Genomic DNA, 23208 nt, shown 5'->3' on the forward strand with positions numbered 1-23208 from the left:
TATCATTGCTCATTAATATTTGACTACTGATAGAACAAAATACATGATTTGGGCACCTTTGGTGCTTTCATATTTTTGGGATATATGAATTACATAACATTCTGATCATTGTATCATTGCCAATTCTTTAAACTGGAACTACTTCTTTGAAGGGAAAAGCTGACAAAATAAAGATTGAAACAACTTCATGATCATGGTATTTTCGTTGTCAATCACCTTCTGTGGCAATGATGATCTTTCTTAACCTTGTTATTAGCCGACTAAGATTGATGTCTCTATTTTCCAGGAAAAAAAGAAAAGTTAGAATGGAAATTCCTTTTTATACTTTTTTTGCATTATTATTAAAATTCTTGAATTTGACAGTAAGAATGTTTCTTTCTTTTTTAAAAAAAAATTATAATTTTCTTTGGCTCTTCCTCTCTAGCTGTATCTTTAGCACTTGTAGTTGGAATTGAAATTTCAGAGTTGTTAAATTTGTTTGAAGGGATTGTTCAAACTGCCCACTTGGAGATGCTTGCACACCGAGTGACTTCGTTTATAAGCAAAGTTTTGAAAAAGAAATATTCACGTAACTTGATGAATAGTTGGAAAGCGACCATATATTTTGATTAGAGTTAATGTCTTTCTCCTCAAGTCTTTCTTGGTTATATGTTGGCCTTTTCTTTTTAGGGCGAATTACACTTTACCCCTTGAGGTTTGGTTAAAGTACGAAATGATCCTCATGATTTCAAAAGTAACAAAAAAAAGTCCTTGAAATTTGGCTAAACTAATAAAAAGCCCCTTGACTGGTCAGCGATAGTAGTCAACTGGCAAAGATAAGAAAAAGACATATATACCCTTGCTTTCAGCGAGAAAAAAAATAAAAAATTACCTTAAGCAGTTGAAAATTAACTAAAATAAAAAATTACTGCAGCTTGAGAGAGTCATTTCATTGATCTATTGTGTAACCCTAAATCCACAAAGTCAGAATATCTTTGATTACAAATTTCTTACCAAAATGTATCTATTGCAAAAATCCGTTCTCCTCGTCTTATGCTCCAAATCACAAACAGCCGTTCTCCTCGTCTTATGCTCCCAACCGGACTCCTCTTTCCCACGTTTTGTTTTTTTCACTGTAAAGAGTAATCGATTACATTTCGATAAAGAATTTGTAATCAAATATATTCTAGCTTTGTGGGTTTAGGGTTTACACAATTGATCAGTGGAATGACTCTCTTAAACTGTAGTAATTTTTTACTTTAGTTAATTTTCAGCTGCTTCAGGTAATTTTTTTCTTTTTTCTCCGCTGAAACGCAGGAGTATATATGTCTTTTTCTTATCTTTGTCGGTTGACTACTATCGCTGATCAATCAAGGGGATTTTTTTGTTACTTTAGCCAAATTTTAGGGGCTTTTTTGTTACTTTTGAAATCACGAGGGTCGTTTCGTATTTTAAGTAAACCTCAGGGGGTAAAATGTAATTCGCCCTTCTTTTTATGACCAAATTTTGGACATATCTGAAGGGCCTGTGCTATTCTAAACTTGTAATTTAATATATCACAGCATATATATGAGTTGGAGCCCTCTCTAGAACATATGCATTGCCGCCTAGTTTCAGATTAAGTTTGACTCTTTCTTGCACTTTTAGTATGGATATATTGCTTTGTGGATAGTTGTAATTAGAAGGAAAAACAGAGGAACATTAGCATGTGTTAGACCTACAGCTTGAAGCTTTGCTAATTAATTGGTTATATTTTTCCCCCTTGTCCGAATCCACCATATCTTAGTTTATAGGAATACAAAACTTCATGAGCATTTTTTTTTAATAATTCCTCACCGAAGAATACTTGATTTAAGACTGAGCTATATACTCTTTCAAACAGGAAAAGTCATTTTGGAAGCTGCTATTCTCACAGCAGTAGTGGTGGTTAGTCTTACTCTGTACACATTCTGGGCTGCTAGGAGGGGCCATGAGTTCAACTTTCTTGGCCCGTTTCTTTTTGCTGCCGTCTTGATGTTTTTTTGCTCTCGTTCAGGTTATCCATGCCGACCTTATTTTTTAGCTTTTCTAATTAGCTTAATGAATAATGCTTCACTAGCTCATGGTGCATCATCTTTTAAACCAGGTTCCTATTTCCACTTGAAAAATTGTTGACGATGATATACGTGACCTGGCAGCCTTGGTGTTTTCCGACTACATATTATACGACAATCTGATCAAATGATTTACCTATGATCAATATATCTAAGCTGCCGTTTCACTGTATCTTGACATTGTCAGTTTGTTCCTTTCGTTACTCACTTTGCTCAGGGCAGCTTATAGTTGAAAATATATTAGCAATGCAACTTGATCGGTTTGTTTTTTCTCTTGTATGCCATATTCATAGTGTTGAACTAGACAACCAAGTAATCTCTAAGATGTAATTCTACTACATTGTTTCTCGGTAAAAAAAAAAAACGTTTTTTTTGCCTAAATCATTTGGCACTTTCTATGCTCTGTCATTTTCATGTCATAAACTAATACACAGATCAGCTGCGTAAGACAAATTACAAATTTATGTCATATTTAATTGCATCTCAAGTTGATCCTTTAAAACTTAAACAAATCAGCTGCATTATAAAATTACAAACTTATGTCATAATTGACTGCATCTTAAGTTTATCAGTTTAAACTTTTCAGTGTTGAAAAATATAATTCGGGAATTTAAATCTTGCTACAATTCAAACTGTTTTATAAATTAATTTTCCATTTAAAAAACTAAACTTGGGGTATAATTGGAGAAAATAATATCTGGAGCATCCTTTCGTGAATTAATCCTCTAGTCCGGAAGAAAAAATTAAGGGAATCTTAAACTATCTTTCATGAGAAGAAATTGAAGGAGCAAGCATATATCAATTATGATAGGCTTTTTGGTAAAGTGCTAATTAAACTATAATTTTATTCATTTGTTTTATACACTGCATTAACTATTTTGCTTCATTAATTGCACCTTACTATATCTACTGCACTAAAAAATAAGGGTGCTAAAGAAAAACCTGATTTGCAAGTTGCATCAGGCTACGGCATTCTTTCCGAACTTTCCATCTTCAGATTTCTTCCATCTCCATTTTCCAAGGAACAAGGAAATATCATCATGTAGTTTGTACTAACTAGATCCGGCCCCGTACCGGGTGGTATACAGGCCAGTTACCTGAACAGGTCAAGTATATGGGCGAGGAGGTTTGATGAAGATGAAACGACTCTTCCATCACTTGTATGAGGGTGGGCACTCACTAAAAAAACTACACCCTGACCTCGCATCAATGTAAAAGACTGCCGATTTGTTTTGCCTGGGGTAAAAGAGATAGTGGAATATGGTGGGGTCAAACGAAACTTGGTATAGTCAGAAAATGATAGTAGCACCATAAATCAAGTGACACGAATAAGGGGTGAACTGTGACCGAGAGATTCGAAAATGGGTGACAAAGTCTCGGAAAAAAAGAAGGAATGAGAAACCTTAAACCATTCGCTAACTAGTCTTGGAAGTAGAAGTAGGTGATATAACCTGGGGGAGGATCGTATGGTCGGTGCTCCGACATCGAAATCTGTATCCTATGATTAGAGGGGGTACCATAAGATTATTGGAGCTTCTCATCGGCTGCCCTGGTATATACAGTTTGTTGAGACTCATACCAATGGTTCGAAGAGTTGTCGGTAGCCATGGGGTGAAGAAAGAGACGAAAGACACAGAAGGTAGAGAAAGGATCAAAAAATGAAGGCGAAGAGAATGGTGAACTTATTGTGATGGTTAGAGCAGAGAGTGCCAAGATGAAGATGAGGACAAAGGCCAGGACAAAGACAAGGGCAGAAGCGAATGAAGACACAATTTTTTTCGGATGACCTAATATACCTTGGTGGCGACATAGTAAAGTTGTCACTTCCAAACCGTTGGATGACGATAGGAGTATGACAACATCTCGCCAAAGTCATTAGATTGCCCAAGCGAAGTTACAATGGTTGCAGCATACTCTCTCTTCCATTAAAATCATAGCAATGATAAGTTAAGAAGCGACACATTGATCTCTGCGACGATTCAAACACGATCATCAAATGGCAAAATTGAATAGGCAACAATGCTCTGTCACCGTTGGATTTAGGGTGTGTTAGCAGCAACATCGTTGCACGACTTTGTAATTACTGTGGTAAATTTCTCCCACGGCCCGAGACAGATACTACATGCCACCCATTAATACAACGGTGTAGTGTGCTAATCATCTGCATGATACATGATCTAGTGCATGCCATCCATTTAATTCTAGGTTTTCTCTCCCCAGTGACCAACACCTAGCCAGCTATCTTAGTGAAATGTGACTACCTCATAGTCAGTTAGACTACGCCTCCTTCAACTGGACTTGAAGGGGAGATTTGTGATGCAGTAGTTTTCTATAGCCTCCACGTATCCCGTGTGGTCAAAAGTCATGTTGATTTATCAGTCAAAGTCAAGATGGGTCAAACATAACCCGAAGGGGATGAGACTCTGGTCGGATAAGGCTCAAAGTTGGTTGAACCAGCTTAGTATGCCTAACCTAGAGATTCAAGTTGATTAAGTACAAGTCTTAGCTCTTGACCCTAAGTCACCTCCTAGCTTTAGGTCTCAGCTCCCAACCCAAACTCACCTCCTGGATCTGGCTCAATGACTAACACTAACTTAGTCTTAGATGTCGTCACCATATATATGGCTCGACCTCAGTTGCCGACATTGCCTCTAACTCAACTCCAGATCCCAACACCATCTACTTGGCTCGACCTCAGTTACCGACATTGCCTCTGACTTAGCTCTAGATCCCAGCACCGTCTATATGGCTCGGTCTCAGCCGCTGACATCTATCTGATTAGATCTTGAGTTATGGCAACATCTACTTGGTTCAACCTTAGGCACCGATATTGTCCGAGGCTCAGTCTCGAGTCCTAACTTCATATACTCTTAATGCCACTACAAAATAGCTTCATTTCCTCACCTCCTCATATTCATATCCTATCTACACCTCATGTGGTTTTCTTAGAGTATGCGAAGGGTAGTGTAACCTCTTTATCATTAAGATCATTCCTCCACAATCGTTGAATGAATGGAGAGACAGTTACTAGGTTGTTAGAATTGGTCTCCTAGATGCTCTTCTTCAAACACGTGGTGTCCCATGGATGGAAAGACAGCTAATTAACGACGGTTAGATCTGGTCTCCTTACTTGCTCACATGAGGATGATGGCGAAGGAATAAGCAGTGCCCACATGGAAATACTCTCTTGATAGTTATATAAATACTCACAAATGTAATGGTGAGGGGATCCCCAATTCAAAACTCTCTACCATGTGCTCTCCTACTTCTTCTTCTCGCATATCACCTCGAACAAATCCTAACATGAGTGTCGGAATGGTCTGTCAAGACTCCCTACACCAATCTAACTCTCTGTTGAAGTGTGTTTCAGGGTTTCTTCATCATCAGCGCCAACAATCTTTAGGGAACGTGTAAGTTGGATTGTTCATTGATTAGTGGCTTGACCATCCACGGTATTTGGCTAGAACAAACACCATTTATGGAAAAAGTATAAAAAAGAAAAAAATCTAAATGATAATATAAAAGTAATTAAAAAAGAGAAATTCATTATCTTAATGGCCCTTAGTGCCGAATATAAAAGTAATTAAAGAATATATTAATTATTGAGAGAATTTAGTGAATTCAAAATTATAAAACAGTGGTAGTAATACTATTTTAAATATTTCTACCACTTCCTTATATTTCTTTTGTATTTTATATGCCCTAAGGCTATGGTACAGTAGAAGAGTGTCAAGTTATCACTTAGGTATTCTCAGTTCGATCTTCAGTTACGGTATATTTATAGAGATTTTTCCTTCAAATGAAGGGCGCAACCACGGGATGCTGGGCTTCTGGGTTGTCCGCTACGAGCACTTCCTAATTTACCTTAACAACCAATGGAAAACTTCCATAGAACCAAGCTGGTCATCTTAGGTTTGATGTTAGAGTTCATCAATTTTTTTTTTATATATTTTTAAGTTCTAAAATTATTAGCATGATTTTTACATAGTATTATTGGAGTCTCTTTAAAGATATACATCTAACTTAACTAACTTAGTCTTTTCAAAAATAAATATCTAGCTAGCTTAGCAAAACTTATTTAAGAGTTAATAATTTAACATATTGGCTCATATTTTTTAACATAGTCAATATATATTGTTATTTATAATTTCCTTTTACACATGGCTATTCAACATATTGTTTGAATTTATTTTAACAAATTCATCTATACTTTTGAGATATTTTCTAACTTAAAAATAAGATAAAATAACAAATTCAACCACATATTTTTACTTTATTAAAATTAATTCGATTAATATCTTTTTTATTAATATCGAGTTAAACACATGGCGCTACTAGAATGGTCTTAGCTGAGGGACTGAATATGTAAGATATATAAAATTAATTTTTTTTTTAGCAAAGTAGTTCTTCTAATTTCCAAAATAAATTTAATATTTTACGATCCGATTCTAATTTATGAATGACTTTTTATTCATTCTTAACAATCGCATATCCAATAAGAATATTTATAGTCTCAATTTAAAATAAAATAAAATTTTAATTTAGTGTATCATATCTAATCCTTTTAATTATTTTGTTTACAATTCTCTCATTAGTGTCATTTATTGTTCAACAGTTGAATTTAAGACGTCTTCTCTAAAACTTATTTGTGTATATTTTTTTATATTTTCACTTAAAAATTAACCCTTTCTTTGCATCTTAAATAATCATTATTGAGATGCATCTTGGTTTGATATTTTGAATGGGAAGTATAAGCGTCAATTTTTTCACTTTGATTATTTTGCTCCAATAATTATACCGTCCTACTCCTACCTACTCCATGAACCGATTAAGACTGTAAACTTTTTTCTCCACCTTTTCTTTTATTTTTAAAATTGTTTAAAGAAAATGTTTATGGACTTCTTCATCTAAAGCTGTTACGAAACCGTCCGATCAGAACTCCAGGCGTGCTTCAATTCATGCTGTAGGTTAATACCAATCCGTGCTTAATTTCCACAAATGATAGGACTCACAAAAATCATAATAATTAAATTTACAATCGACAGGATAAATGCATGCAGGTTTGTGTGGAGGAGAAAGTATCTTGACTTGCAAGTCGCCTGCAAAATGGAGACTATATGCTTTGCTTTCCTCTGCCTTTTTTTCTCACGCTTTGTTTGTAAACTTCTCCTCTAATTGTTTCTCAATTAGGAAGAAGGAAGCATCAAACAGCTAGCAATCATGATTGGGTGGCTCGTGCAGACAGCCTTGGGAATGCTCGTGCAGAGCATCATGGATGCCTTGGCCGTGAAGAACGTCGACGACGCTGTTCAACGGTTCGGTGAGCAGCATGGAGTTGAAGATGATCTCGAGAAGCTGCAGAATTCTTTTGATCACGCCAGGTTGGTAAAGAGAAATAATAAAAAAAATTTGAAAATAGTAGAAGGTTAAGAATATATAAGACATGAGTTTTTTAATCTCTAATATCCCTTGATGCAGTCTCCATCGGCAAACAAAATTTTGCATGTACTTTCCATTGAAAAAAAAATGTATTTTCACTCACTATTTTAATATACTTTTCTAATTGCTCCTGATATTTTAAGTATAAAAAGTTTAAAAATGAGTATAAATCCTCTTAAATTCAGTATATTAAATTAGGACCTAGTATATTTTCTATCAAATTGAGTACGATCTTTTTCCACCTCAATTGGATGGAAAATATACTAGATTTTCTTTAAATGGTACTCAATTGGATGAAAAATATACTAGATTTTCTTTGAATGATACTCAATTGGATGAAAATTATATTAGATTTTTTTTTCAAATGGTGCTGAATTTAGGAGGAATTATATTAAATAGGAAAAAAAGTCGTACTCAATTTAATAGAAAATATACTCAATTCTAGTTTAAAATGTTAAATTTAATAAGAATTATACTCATTTTTAGACTATTTATACCTAAAAAATATGAAGGACAATTTTAATAGAAAATATACTCGAATATACTAGATTTTCTTTAAATGATATTCAATTGGATAGAAAATATACTAGATTTTCTTTAATGATACATAATTGGATAGAAAATATACTAGATTTTCTTTTTACATGGTGCTGAATTTTGGAAGAATTATATTAAAATAGGAAAAAAAATATGCTCAATTTAATAGAAAATATACTCGATTCTAATGTAAAGTGCTGAATTTAAGTGGAATTATACTCATTTTTGGACCTTTTGTACCTAAAAAATCTTAGGACAATTAGGTCACAATATTTGCATGAGGGAGTTGAAGCAAATAAAACTCTGCATGCAGGGAGTGGAAACAAAGTTTTTATGAGTGAGGATTGCATGTAAAATTCAAGTTGTGATTGGAGATTTTTCTCCACTTTACCTTCACATCAATATCATATTAAAAATATAAAAACTTATTATTATCTCCAAAAAAAAAATCATATAACTATTTTATGGTCCTACCTTATAAATCATATATTTATTTATTTATTATTTTTTACTTAATATCTCTATATAATTTTAATTTAATATTTTAATTAATTATAAACTTTTATTTAATTTGTTTATAATTTATAATCAATATATTATTTAACTTATGACTTTTAATTTAATTTATAATTTATATTTAATATTTAATTAACTTATGAAAACTTATCGAATATATTTATTTTCAAAATAATAATTTGCTAACAATTTTAATGAAAAAATTATATTTATATAAAAGAGGGAAGGAGTACAACTTTGATCATTACTAACCATTTTATTAAAAACAATTCGTTTTTAAGTTGCTTGAAATGTTCATATATGCAACAATATTATTATCATTAATTATGAGCTCCATTTTCAAGAAAGAAAAAAATTGGTTTGATTTTTTCACTATCGTTCTTAAACTAAAACCTTAAACTTCCTCTACAGTAGTTTAAAAACTTTTATTCAGTTTTTTTGATTTTACAAACCTCTCAAAAATCTTATACTAGAGATGTCCTAAAGTTCATAAAATAAATTTTTTTCAAAATATTTTGTTGATGCCCTAAGGATTGATTAATTTTTTATTAATATTTTAAAATTAGTTTTCAAGTTGTGGCGAGGCACGGAGACCTTAATTCTTGAGTATAAAAGGAATGTCCACTTTTAGACAAAGCTTTTTAAAAGAAATTATACACTTAAGGATGTGACGAGCTAACTTCGGTTAGTTCCACTTAGTCTAGTAGACCAAGTAAGATACACCTTACCTTACTTGACTCTCTAAATGAAACTTCCATAATGTACTATTATATCACCTCACCCTAGTACTTGATTGGGCAAGTATTGTTTCCTCGGGGCGGTGCGATGGTTAAGGCATGGGGTGTTGCCACATGAGGTCTTGGGGTCGAAATTCGGCGTGACCGAGCATAACCTCCCCCATGTCTCGACCATTTGCACTAATGGTTAGTAGTCACCCGTGATTTACCTCCTACGTGTTGACCTAGGGACAGGTTAATGGGGACACTGGGAGCGAACGAATCGCCTTTTTTTTTACCATATGATTGAGCAAGTGTCAAGCAATTTCATTCTCTTTATATTAAACATGCATGAGAGAAATAAACAAGCATGAAAGAAAATATGCATGGAAGAAATAAACAAACAATCAATTTATTTGATAATAAAGATGTTTTTCTAATTGGCTCCCCCTTAAAATGACTTAGATAAAGTCCATCCAAAATATGTACATGTTCTTGAGGGACCCAATACTGATTTTGTTTAACTTGATTAATCAAATAGTTTTTTTAAACACATGCTTGGATTCTAGGTTTATTTCGATTAACTAGAGATATGAAAGACTTGTTTTGACAAGTTTCTGCTTTGTATCCAAGACCGGCACGACTCACTAAGACCCAAATAGCGTGTCAAGGCCCTTGGAATCGATAAAGAATCGATGCGCTAGAGGAGGAGGTGAATAACGCTCGTGACTTTTTCACTTGTTTCGGAAAACACAAAATAATACGTAGCGAAATAAAGATAAATAATAAAATCAATCGCTAACATGATTTTTTTTACTTGGTTCGGAGCCTATGACGACTCCTACTCTAAGGCTCGCGATCGTTGATTATTTTCGGTGGACAATCACTAATAGCTCGGAAATTCTTTTACAAGTAAGCAATTACAAGTACAGAACAAAACAAAGTATACCAACAATATAATGATGAAGAAATGAGTAGTCGATCGTCGGAGCAGTGGTTGAACGTTGTTGAATCGTTTTGGCATAGCACACAAGAGCACAAGTAGTCTGATTTTCAGTGTCCTTAAAGTGTTGGCCAAGACCCCTTTTTATAGCCTCTTCATACCTGATCCAAATCCTCTGATCTCGGGATCAAGTTTTGACTCAACCCGAATCGATCAACCGATCCCTTGGTTCGGTCGACCGAATCTGCTGAACCCACCCGACCTTCCATCCAAATGCAGCCTCTTCGGATAGATCCCTTGTTCCATCGACCGATCAGTTGATGGTCTTCGCCTCATCCGATCCGATCAACCTGACTCGATTGAATCTCTGTCTATCCTCGATTCGGTCGATCGATCCCGAGGTTCAGTCGACCGAATCTCTGGTCAACACTTCATCAAGAGTTGGAACTCTAATCCTTTTGTACTGGGGTTCGATCGACTGATCTAGACGTTCGATCGATCGATCAAGGCTAAGTCCGACCTGTAGGACCGTTAGATTCGATAGAGGGGGGGTGAATATCGATTCGAAAACTTAGAGTATAAACGCAGCGGAAAAGTAAAATAGACACAGATGTTTTTTACTTCGTTCGGAGCCTGTGACGACTCCTACTCGAAGGCCCGTGGTCCTTGACCACTTTCGTTGGGCAATCACTAGCAATTCGAAATGATGATTACAAAAACAGTACAATGAATGCTAATGAAAATGAAAAGCAAATACCGACAATAAAGACAAGAAAGGAGCGTAGTGTCAGAGCTTTGTTAGCGTCACAGAAGTGCAGAGCAGTGGAAGACTTTTCTTTTCGTTGTTTTTTTGAAGCTCTCCTCTGACCCTTCTTTTATATGAGGCTCGGGGCACCCTGGATGCCTTCCGGGCGCCCTGGTGAGACGTGGCAAGTCCAACCAGCGAGCTCCACGTGGCGACGCGCGATCAGGATGAAATTTCCCTCCCGGGCGCCCAGATCCCTTCCGGGCGCCCGGACCCTGTTTTCCCGTAGAATCCGTCCTGCAAGACAAACGTTAGTCCGGAGGCAAATTTACCCTGCAACACAGATTGTTAGCAAAAGCAAAGTGAGTATGAATTAGCAAAAATAGTATGACTTAGATTCCGTCTTTCCGAGACCGGAATCTAGTCACGATCTCGACATAGATATCCGAAATGGATCTAAGCCGGATCGACGCCTAATGTTCCCTTCCCGGGAACGCGTCCTCGCAGTCACTCCCCTCCAGTGACTTACCTCACTTACCTGCCAGACGTCCGGTCAGCCTGTCGACCCGTCTGGACTTCTCGCCAGCTATCCGGTTAGCCAGTCGACCTAGCTGGACTTCTCGCCAAGCGTCCGGTCAGCCCGTCGACCCGCTTGGACTTCTCGCCAGCTATCCGGTCAGCCCGTCGACCTAGCTGGACTTCTCGCCAAGCGTCCGGTCAGCCCGTCGACCCGCTTGGACTTCTCGCCAGCTATCCGGTCAGCCGGTCGACCTAGCTGGACTTCTCCTGCACACTCGATCAAAGTGTCAGACAACAACAAAACTAACTTAACCTATTTGTCATTCATCAAAACCTGGGTTAAATCGTTAGTGCTAACCGCACCAACAATCTCCCCCTTTTTGATGGAATGACAACCTGGTTAAGTTAGTGAAAACATATGCAAGAAACAACATGCATTTATGTGGTTTTAAAGTTAGTTTGTATTTTCAAATTGGTTTAGCTAACTTAACCACCTAACCCTCCCCCTTTGGCATTCATCAAAAATAAGCAAGGGTAAACAATCATAGTGTAGAGTTACTGTAAAAAGTAATCAGATTTTGAAACATATCTAAATTTGGTTCAATTTTTAACACCAAGTAAAAAAATAGTCAAGTTGACTTGGGGGAGACAAGTTGAATTTTGAAAAGTATAAATTTAAAGTTAATCAAGTTTAACTTTTCAAGTGTGTAAAAATTTTCAAATCAGGTTTTTCAAATTTACTTTTCATGTTTAAGTAACATTTACTTTTTAACAAGGTAAATTTTCAACTTCGATTTTTAAAAAACAAAGCAAAAATTTAAACAAGTAAGAATAATTTTTCAAGAAGTAAAATTTTTGCCAAAATAAATTTTTAAGGATAATTTGATAAAAGCTAAGTTTGGAAAGTTGAATTTTCAAGCATATGTTACAAAAATTGAATAAGTTTAAATTTGCTATATTCAGCTTTTAAAATCAGGTTTAAAAATTAGGTGGGATTAAACTTAGTTAAATTTAACTTTTTGAAAACTGGTGTTTTAAAAATAAGTTAGTTTTCACAATAGATGTAAAAAAGTATTTTTCAAACACACAAAATTTTAATTAATTTCTCCCCCTGAACTTGATACTTAAAAGTTTGAAAATATTTGCTAAAAATATTCAAAGTAATTTTTTTTTTTAAATGAGGTAGAGTTTTCTAGAGAGATTTTAAAGAGAAGATTAAAAAAATAATGCTTAAGGAGATAATTAAAAAATAAACCTCCCCCTGAATTTTATAATCCTTTAATTTGATATTCCTTTAATTTATTAATCCTCCTTATTTATTATTTTTTCTAGGGGATTTAAAAGAAATTGAATCTCCCCCTGAAATGGTTACTCCCCTTAATTTAATATCTCCCCTTTAATACTAAGGTTTGGTTGTGTTAAATTTCAAAGCCCTAACACATTTGTCTAATTTAGTAATACATATATTATTATCTCTGTATCCTTGGTATAACTGTTTATTTGAATTTGATTAATCAATTATTAATTAATTTTAGATTCAGGTGCTTAACTTTAGTTTAAGGTTAAATAAGATAAGATTTTATTAATTCAATACCAGTTAAGCATTATCAATAATTTATTGATTAGTTTTTACTTGATTTAATAATTTAATACTTAGTGAAATAATTTAAATTTCATATTACTTGATTGAGCATTGGGATTTCTAAAACAGCATTTAAAAGGAATTTAAAATGATTTTTATAATATGTTTTATGTCAATTAACATATATTTGATTCAGTTTTGATTTTAGATTTAAATTAATATTAGTGGTTAATTTAAGTTTAAGTTTAATAGTAATTTCAATATTAAGTTTTAATTTAAGATTTAATTTTTAGTTAAGTCAAATTAAAAATTAATTTTAAGTTTAAAATGATGTTTAAGATTAAAAATGAGTTTAAAGTCAAAATAATAATTTTTAAAGTGAAAATAATCTATAGAAATAATTTATTATTACTATTTTTAAGTTAACAAAATTTCATTATAGTGAAAAAAATAAGAAGAATTTTTCAAAATGATACAAAATTTTTAGATAGTTTTAAAATGATTTTTAAAATATTTTTTAAATGATTTTTAAAAGTTTTTTTTTAAAATAATTTTTGAAATAATTTTTAAGTTAAAATAATTTTAATATAATTTTTATATTAAAATAATTTTAAGTTAAAATAATTTTTAAGTTAAAATAATTTTTAAAATAATAATAATTTTTAAAAGGTTTTAAAAGAATTTTTTAAAAGAATTTTTAAAGTTTTTTTAAAATGATTTTTAAAAGAGTTTTTAAAATAATAAAAATGTTTTAAAATAATTTAAAAGAATTTTTTTTAAAAAAAAATTTTAAATGATTTTTTAAAAGAGTTTTTAAAATAATTTTTAAAATGTTTTAAAAGATTTTTTTTAAAGTTTAAAATGATTTTAAAAAGAGTTTTTAAAATGTTTTAAAAGAATTTTTAAAAGAATTTTTTTTTTAAGTTTTTAAAATGATTTTTAAAAGAGTTTTTAAATTAATTTTTTAAAAAGTTTTAAAATAATTTTTAAAAGAATTTTTTAAAGTTTAAAATGATTTTTAAAAGAGTTTTTAAAATGTTTTAAAATAATTTTTAAATGAATTTTTAAAAGTTTAAAATGATTTTTAAAAGAGTTTTTAAAATGTTTTAAAATAATTTTTAAAAGAATTTTTTAAAGTTTTTAAAATGATTTTTAAGAGAGTTTTTAAAATAATTTTTAAAATGTTTTAAAATAGTTTTTAAAGAATTTTAAAAATAGTTTTTAAAGAATTTTTAAAAAATAGTTTTTAAATAATTTTAAAAATAGTTTTTAAAGATTTTTTTTTTTTAAAAAATAGTTTTTAAAGAATTTTAAAAAATAGTTTTTTTTAAAGAATTTTTTTTTAAAAAAAAATAGTTTTTAAAGAATTTTAAAAAATAGTTTTTTTTTAAAGAATTTTAAAAAATAGTTTTTAAAGAATTTTAAAAAAGATTTTAAAGAATTTTTAAAAAATAGTTTTTAAAGAATTTTTTTTTTTAAAAAAAAAATAGTTTTTAAAGAATTTTAAGAAATAGTTTTTTTTAAAGAATTTTAAAAAAAATAGTTTTTAAAGAATTTTAAAAATAGTTTTTTTTTAAAGAATTTTAAATAATAGTTTTTAAAGAATTTTAAAAATAGTTTTTTTAAAAGAATTTTAAAAAATAATTTTTAAAGAATTTAAAAAAAAAAATTAAATAATTTTAAAAAAGTTTTTAAAGAATTTTTGAAAAAGAGTTTTTAAAGAAATTTTTTTTTAAATAATTAAGTTAAAATAATTTTTAGGTTAAAATAAATTTTTAAGTAAAAAAAATAAGTTTTAAAATAAATTTTTAAGTTAAAAAAAATTAAGTTTTAATCTTTTAAATAGATTGTTTTTTAAAAAAAAAATTAATTTTTATTTAATTTAATTTTAATTAATTTTAATTTAATTTGAATTTGAAATTCCAAATTTAATTTTAATTAATTTTAATTTCGTTTGAAAATTAATTAATTTAATCCTTATTCATCTCACCCGATCTATATTATCAATCAGGGAATCCTATGATTTTGTGAGATGAAATTAGATTTTTTTTTTTTTTTTTTACTTATGGAGTTTTGGTTTAACTTGTGTTAGATTCAGATTTAGCTTTGGTCTCCACAAATAGACATTCTTCGGATAAATTTCTAAGCTTGGTGAGTCACATGGACGTCATTAGAAGTAACCAACCTTTCGAGATTTTCCGAATAGTCCTATCCACGGAGCTTAGTACTCAATCTTGGTCTGACTGATTAGGATCCATTTAAGGGTAGCTTCGGTCAGTTCTACTTGGCCAAATGCACCAGATCGAAGCCATATCTTTCTAGACATCCCAAGCTTCCTTCATCCATATTCACCAAGACCATGATTCAAGTTAAACTTGGTCTCTTTTTAACTAATCCTAATTACCCTGCCGGGTTGGTAAATTTTGGGTTACCCTGTCGGATAAGTTAGTTTTGGAGGTGCCAGCTATTCTGGAGCCTCCCCCTGAATTATTGGCCATAAATTTAGTTTTTAGTTCTGAGTTTATTATAGTTAAGTTTTGGTTAAAATTTAATGTTTAATTTGTAATTTAGATTCAAGTTTTTAATTTTGAATTAATTAAATTAGTCAAATTATCTTTTTTAAGAGAATGTATTTAAAATTTTCTTTCATTTTCACTTTTATTAGGTTAATTGAATTATTTTTCTTTAATAGCTTATTTTTAAAATTTAAGTTTTTATTCATTTTTAAATTTGAATTAATTAAATTGTTTGAATTATATTTCCTTAAAGGTTTATCTTTTAACCTTTTATTAATTGTTAATTTTGAATTTTTCAGATTATCTTTATTTAATATGTTATTCTTAACATTTAATTTTAATTTTGTTAAATTTAGTTTTGATTTTATCAAAGTGTTTGATTTTATTCTTATATTTTCTTTATTTTTTAAGTTGATATAATTAGTGGAATTTATTAGATTATTCTTATCATTAAAATTTAATTTTTTATTAATTAAATTATCTTGGGTTTGGATAGGATTTTCTAGATTAATATTGTCTAGATTATTAAATAATTTATTAATTTTATCTAGATCAATATTCACCTTGTCCTCTCTATCATTTGAGTTTTCAGATTTGTTTAGGCTCAAGTTTGGATTTGTTTTATCAGATAATATCTTAAGGGTATTTTTGTAATTATTGTCAACTACATTATTTTCACATATATTTTTAGAAATAACCAGATCAATGCTCATATTTTCTAAACTACTATTAGCAGGGGTGTTTTGGTAAATATCACTAACCTTGAGCGCAACCCCTAATTCAGTAGGCTTTTCGATTGGATCTAACCCGAGTTCAGATTCGATTTTTACTTGATCCTCAAGTTCCATCGGCTCCTCGTGAAGTTTGATCAATTGGGTCCAAAGCTCATGTGCATCTTTGTACTTTTTTACTCTGCATAAAACATTGTTAGGTAAAACATTACAAATGATTTTACTTACATTTGTATTTAGTTTTGAGTTCTGAGAAGGTTTTCTCAATATCAGCCAATAATCAAAGTTTACGCTTCCTAAGAAGCATTCCATTAATCGCTTCCAATAGTTGAAATCTTGATCGTATGGTGGTGGTTCGTGGGGGTTCCGTCCTTCTTGAAGAGTCATTATTCTTGCACACAGAGAAACAGAAAAAAATCCCAAGACTTGGTCTTGGATTAGCAGTGCTGAAAAAATAATATTTCACTATTTTCGAAAAAAATAATAAAATATTATTAAAATATTAATAAAAAATATTATTCCAAAATTTTGAAAATGTAATATTTTATCAATACTAAGCAACGGTGAAAAGATGATGATGTGTTTTTCAAAAACAGTTTTGGAGGGAAAAAAACGAAAGGCGGGTGATATCTAATTTTTCTTTAAAAAACACCCCTCTTTGCCTGACTGGTGATTGCACCAAATCAGAGCGGTACCTGCTCTGATACCACTTGTAGGACCGTTAGATTCGATAGAGGGGGGGGGTGAATATCGATTCGAAAACTTAGAGTATAAACGCAGCGGAAAAGTAAAATAGACACAGATGTTTTTTACTTCGTTCGGAGCCTGTGACGACTCCTACTCGAAGGCCCATGGTCCTTGACCACTTTCGTTGGGCAATCACTAGCAATTCGAAATGATGATTACAAAAACAGTACAATGAATGCTAATGAAAATGAAAAGCAAATACCGACAATAAAGACAAGAAAGGAGCGTAGTGTCGGAGCTTTGTTAGCATCACAGAAGTGCAGAGCAGTGGAAGACTTTTCTTTTCGTTGTTTTTTTGAAGCTCTCCTCTAACCCTTCTTTTATATGAGGCTCGGGGCGCCCTGGATGCCTTCCGGGCGCCCTGGTGAGACGTGGCAAGTCCAACCAGCGAGCTCCACGTGGCGACGCGCGATCAGGATGAAATCTCCCTCCCGGGCGCCCGGATCCCTTCCGGGCGCCCGGACCCTGTTTTCACGCAGAATCCGTCCTGCAAGACAAACGTTAGTCCGGAGGCAAATTTACCCTGCAACACAGATTGTTAGCAAAAGCAAAGTGAGTATGAATTAGCAAAAATAGTATGACTTAGATTCCGTCTTTCCGAGACCGGAATCTAGTCACGATCTCGACTTAGATATCCGAAATGGATCTAAGCCGGATCGACGCCTAATGTTCCCTTCCCGGGAACGCGTCCTCGCAATCACTTCCCTCCAGTGACTTACCTCACTTACCTGCCAGACGTCCGGTCAGCCTGTCGACCCGTCTGGACTTCTCGCCAGCTATCCGGTCAGCCAGTCGACCTAGCTGGACTTCTCGCCAAGCGTCCGGTCAGCCCGTCGACCCGCTTGGACTTCTCGCCAGCTATCCGGTCAGCCCGTCGACCTAGCTGGACTTCTCGCCAAGCGTCCGGTCAGCCCGTCGACCCGCTTGGACTTCTCGCCAGCTATCCGGTCAGCCCGTCGACCTAGCTGGACTTCTCCTGCACACTCGATCAAAGTGTCAGACAACAACAAAACTAACTTAACCTATTTGTCATTCATCAAAACCTGGGTTAAATCGTTAGTGCTAACCGCACCAACACGACCTTGTAAAACTGTTAGTTTTATGCAAAATAGAGTTAGACAAATAGCAAATAATATGTAAATAAATAACTTGACAGCCTTCAGACTGTCTAGTTCTGACTTCGGATTTTTTACGGAACCCCTAGGTTAAACCGACATCTACTGTTCCCTCAATGGGGAACACATCCTCACCTACTTCTCTCACAAGAAGTTACATATTGTCAGACTGGTCATTCAGACCGACTAGACTTTTGCTTAGTGCTCGAGACTTTAGGTCTTCATGCTGGGCGTTCGCTCCACAACCTGTCCAGACTTCCACCCGGTCTGTGACCACCAAGATTTTAACCTAGAGTCCCCGACTCTAGGATTTTGCCCGAAGCGCTCGACCTGCCAAGACTTTCCACCTAGGGTTACCACCCCCTAGGGTTTTCCACCTGCCTAACCGCTACTAGGACTTTTCATCACCTAGGGTTACCGTCCCCTAGGACCTAGGATTACCTTCCCCTATAGGGTTTTCCACCTGCCTAAAATCCACTAGGACTTTTACCTAAGACAACTTAGGATTTTCCTGCAAGCTCAATCAAACTTGTTAGATCATAAGACAACTTAACTTTGGACCCTTTGACATAATCAAAACTCGGGTTCAATCGTTTGGTGCTTCCTGCACCAACACTTTGCCTATGAATCTTTAAGTTTATTAACCTGATCTTTCAAATTGGAATTCTATTCCTCAAGTTGTTGGACTTGAGTTGTGGTTCCACCATGAACCTAATCGATTATGTAAAATACCGGAAATAGGCGAATATGAATAAGGGAATTTTCCAAAATTTTTGGACATTTTTCGGGGATTTTTCGGAGTTCGTACGGACGAGTTAACGGGGATAAAAATGGGGCCCGGAAAAGCCTGTTTAGTCTACCTCGTTTAAGCGAGGAAATGTTTATATTTACATTTCCTTTTCTTTTGTTTCTTTTTATTTCCTTATTTCCTCTTCTTATTCCTCACCTCGCCGAACCCAAGCCATCCCCGCAACTCTTCCCTTCTTCTTCCCGACGCCGTGCCCTAACCGTCGGTCCGGCGGTTTCTTCCTCCCCGGAGTCTGCCCAAGCGCCGGCGAGCGCGAGCCACTGCTGGTCAAGCCGTCGGCTGTGCCCTAGTCTCCTTGTCGACGGCGCCGACACCCACAGAAGATTTCCTCTTCTCTGCCGACGCCGAAACCAATTCTCCTTCCCTTCCTGCGACGCCGACGCCACTGCCGATCCACCGCAGGTGCGTCTGTGCCCTAGTGTTTCCACCGACGCCGAGCAGTGCCGGCCATCTCTCCTCTTCCTCCATTTCGAGATTTTTTTTCCAGCCGATTCTTCTCGGACGCCCTCTGCCCTAGATTTGGGCCACAGCCGACCAAGCTCCTTGCCCTGAATCTGCCGAGCCTCACTTTCATCTCTTCTCCTCTGCCCTAGTTTTCCTGGTGTCGTTGTCTTGGTACCACACTGCCGCCGGCCATCAGGATCAGCCGAGTTCTGTGTGATTTTGGAGGTCACGGATTGGTGTGGTTTGGTTGGGAAGGGACTGCTGATACAGAGTTGAGATTTAGGTATGAAATGTTGGGCTTCAATTTGATTCATCTTGCAATCTTGAGATGTTGATGCAGTGTATTATCATAACATGTGTTGTTTGGGCAGTAACTTTGTGATCCCCAGCAGCGGCTCTGATCTTGTTTCAGCAACCAACGTCTTTGATTTTGGATCAACAGTGATACATACGAATTGAGGTAAGGAGTAGGGATTTGATGCATGATGTAGATGATTGTTAGATTTGGTAAATACATTGAATTAGGTTGGAATTGGATTATTATGATGATGAATTTGAAATAGGTTTATGTGTTTTTGGAATTAGGGTTTTTGCCCTAATTTAGGGTTAAAGAATTTATTTAGCTATTTATAGGAATTTAGCTAAATAATTCGTATATGTTTGGTATTACAGGACTTTGACGCGAGACGAGTATCTCGGAGTCAGATTGGACCTTTCTATTTTCGGAGGCGGGTACTTTTGACTTATGTCATTTGATATGCTTAGTAATTAAATTAACATGTTGCATTAATTGTGTTTCTTATCTGTTTCGGTTAATCACTACCCAAATCTTACATGCTTGATTGATTGATTGGTTTTGCATCTCGTATATTTCCTGTTTGTACATGCTTATAGGGTAGTGATATGTCATGCTTGACCATGTTCAGGACCTAGGTTTTATACCTTCTGTACCTTTGATTCGATATGATTCGTTGACCTAGGTGCACTTTTCTATATATACGGATTAGGTCGATGTTTATATGGTTATTGCCATGCATCATTTGCATGATTGCCGTGCGATAGTCCGCTCCATTATTGTTGAGCACATCGCCATTACATGGATCTGCACACACCACCACTCATGGGTTAGTGGTCGATTCAGCCGAGTGTGTGGGACTCGTTAGGCACCGCTGGTCCGCTCATGGGTAGTGTGACACAACGTGTTATCCGGCAGGATTCCTCCCCGTCTTTGAGTACGAGTTGACAAGATTGCGCTCCCCATCTATGATTTGGGGTAGGAGGATAGGTGTACTCGACAAGATCCCGTCCACTCGGTCACCATCGTGAGTAGTGACGACAGAGTGCACGGTTGTCACCCTACCCACTCGGCCTCACTTTTGTACGAGATGATCGACGCGCCGGGGTGACCAGGACGCATCATCGCATCATACGCATGATGCATTTATTGTTTGTGTTTGCTGCATTTATATGCTGCATATTGTTTGGATACCTATGTTTGACATGCATACAGGATTTCCTTATCCCTCGGACTGTTTGACCTTATACTCAGGACCTGGTTAGTACAGTATTCTCCTGTTTATTTCAGATGCATTCTTATTTTTTTTATCAGGAGACTGTACGCATGATTAGTGCTAGGTGTTGTTTCTTTACTTTGCATATCAACTGTACCTGCTGAGTGTTGGACTCACCCCGCCTCCATTGTTGTTATTTTCAGGTTGATGCTGTCAGGAGGGAGTTCCAGTCGCTAGTCCCCACTGCACGTAGTGCTACTCCGCTGCTGGTTTTTGAGTTGTTTCATTTTAGCTTTTCGCTATCAGACTTTATTTTAGTTTTGTTTTGGACTTACATATGGATATTGTATGGAATCTTTCCGTTGGATGAACTTTTCGTATGATTTGGATTTACTCTACTACATGCCTGCCTGAACGGCAGAAGAGGTAAGAAAAAAATCGGATTTGGGCTTTACGAGTGTAGTTGAGTAGGGTTGATTTCGAGTCAGAGTATTATTACTGCGTGGTTGTGTCAGCCAGAGGCTGAATATATATATATAAACTGCGTGGTGATTGATTTTCATTACTGTTATTATTCCAGCCGTCTGTGGCTGAGTATTTAGTGCTTGTAGAAAATTTTGATTGTCCGCCGTACAGGGGAGATGCTGCCGAAATTTTCTCGGACAGGGACTCTTCTGGAGGCTTGACAGATTACTAAGCTTGGGTTAGTATGCTCCTTGAGAAGTTTGACTTCCTTAAATAGTGAGTTGACCCGGTCGTTGGATTTTTCTAATTTGCTAGTTAAGTAAGAGATTACTCTAAACAAATTAGATTGATCAGTTGAGCTTATGGTGGGGTTAGGTCATTCGGAAACAGATACAGATCCACGGCTTGATTTAGACTTGGCTTTTGACTCAGACTCGGTTCTAGCCATCAAGGCCAAGTGGTTGAGTTCTTCTTTTTCCTCTTCTTCATAGGATGAAAATTTATCTTACATTGCTTTGAGTGCTTTCTTTGTCCGTTTGTTATTCTTCTTCAATTTTGGACACAACTTTGAAATATCTTTTTTGTTGGCAGTCGTAGCCAGGTGAATTTAGCCTTCCATGTAGGTGCTTGGTTTGATCCATCCTTATTGTTCCAAATTACCTTCTTGATTTCTCGTGTGATGAATTATTTCTTCTTTTTCACCAACTTCTGGACAAGGTTGACTAATTTAGCGGTTGTTTCAATGTCGTAGTCAGATTCAGACTCTTCTGACTGTGGTTCAACTCTTGTCTGTTGATTGTTCTCCTTTCATTATCCCGCAAAAAGAGTTATACCCTTTCGGCTTGGCTTGTGTTAGTCTGCTCATGGAATTCAAGTTTGAAAAGTAGTTGATCAATTTTAATTTTAGACCAGTCCCAAGAGACCTAGTAAGCATTTACTATTGATGCCCATAAATTATTTCTCAGGAAGGCTCTTAGTGCATACCTGATTTTGTCCTGATTCTCCATTGTTTTCCGACTGCATGTTATCCATTGAGAATATTTTGTAGTTGGATGTGGAGTTAACTGGCAGACTCTCCTTTTTACATCGTTATATTATATAAATTATTCAACAATAAGTCTCTTTTACTTTGGTATTCGATGTCCCTTCGTGTAGTTTGATCAGTAGTGGATCAAGCTTATTCCATAAGTCTTGTTCCATAGGTGGTTTGTTGACCTTTAAATTGGATCATCTTATAAACCAAGGAAATATTTTTGAGGTTGAATGTGATTATTATTATTGTGTTAATCAAAATTTTATATTCTTTCATTTTATAATATGAAAATATAAATATTATTATTGTGAGAGAATAGTAGTTAAATTACTAGTTAATTTAAATTTATACATATAGTAATGTAATTTGAGGTGTTGAAGGTAAATGATTGCATATATATATATATATATAATTAGTTATCTATTCATATGTAAATGAGTTTTTTAAGATATTTTTCTAATTATTAATCATGTATGATAAAATTTTAAGGGTTTTTGGTAGGATCGTACGATTCTACTATCTGATCCCGATCGATCTAATCCTAACTCCAAATCAATTTTGTGTAGGATCATGATTCTACAAATTATGATCCACATAACCTTAATTGAGTTGTCAATTTTTTTTTCTCAATAAGTACTTTATAACTTTTAAAAAATGCAAAGGCTTTAGTTTTTTCTTGTAAAAAATAAATTCATATTTTACAACTATAATTAATAATGAAGGTAACTATGTCTCTTTATATGGTGTTATTAGCTTGTATAATTAATAA

At 34.3% G+C, this 23208-nt stretch overlaps 2 long non-coding RNA genes across 2 annotated transcripts; both read left to right on the forward strand.

The window, feature by feature from the left end:
* Positions 1-1866: 1866 nt before the first annotated feature.
* On the forward strand, positions 1867-2447 carry LOC121984821. Its single transcript, XR_006113057.1, has 2 exons — positions 1867-2014; positions 2105-2447. It is a non-coding gene; the product is annotated as an uncharacterized LOC121984821 (long non-coding RNA).
* A 16244-nt stretch (positions 2448-18691) lies between these two features.
* Positions 18692-20159, forward strand: LOC121985346. Its single transcript, XR_006113214.1, has 3 exons — positions 18692-19713; positions 19802-19890; positions 20103-20159. It is a non-coding gene; the product is annotated as an uncharacterized LOC121985346 (long non-coding RNA).
* The last annotated feature ends 3049 nt before the right edge of the window (positions 20160-23208 follow it).

The sequence above is a fragment of the Zingiber officinale genome, chromosome 1B (assembly GCF_018446385.1).
Source record: "Zingiber officinale cultivar Zhangliang chromosome 1B, Zo_v1.1, whole genome shotgun sequence".
Lineage (NCBI taxonomy): Eukaryota > Viridiplantae > Streptophyta > Magnoliopsida > Zingiberales > Zingiberaceae > Zingiber > Zingiber officinale.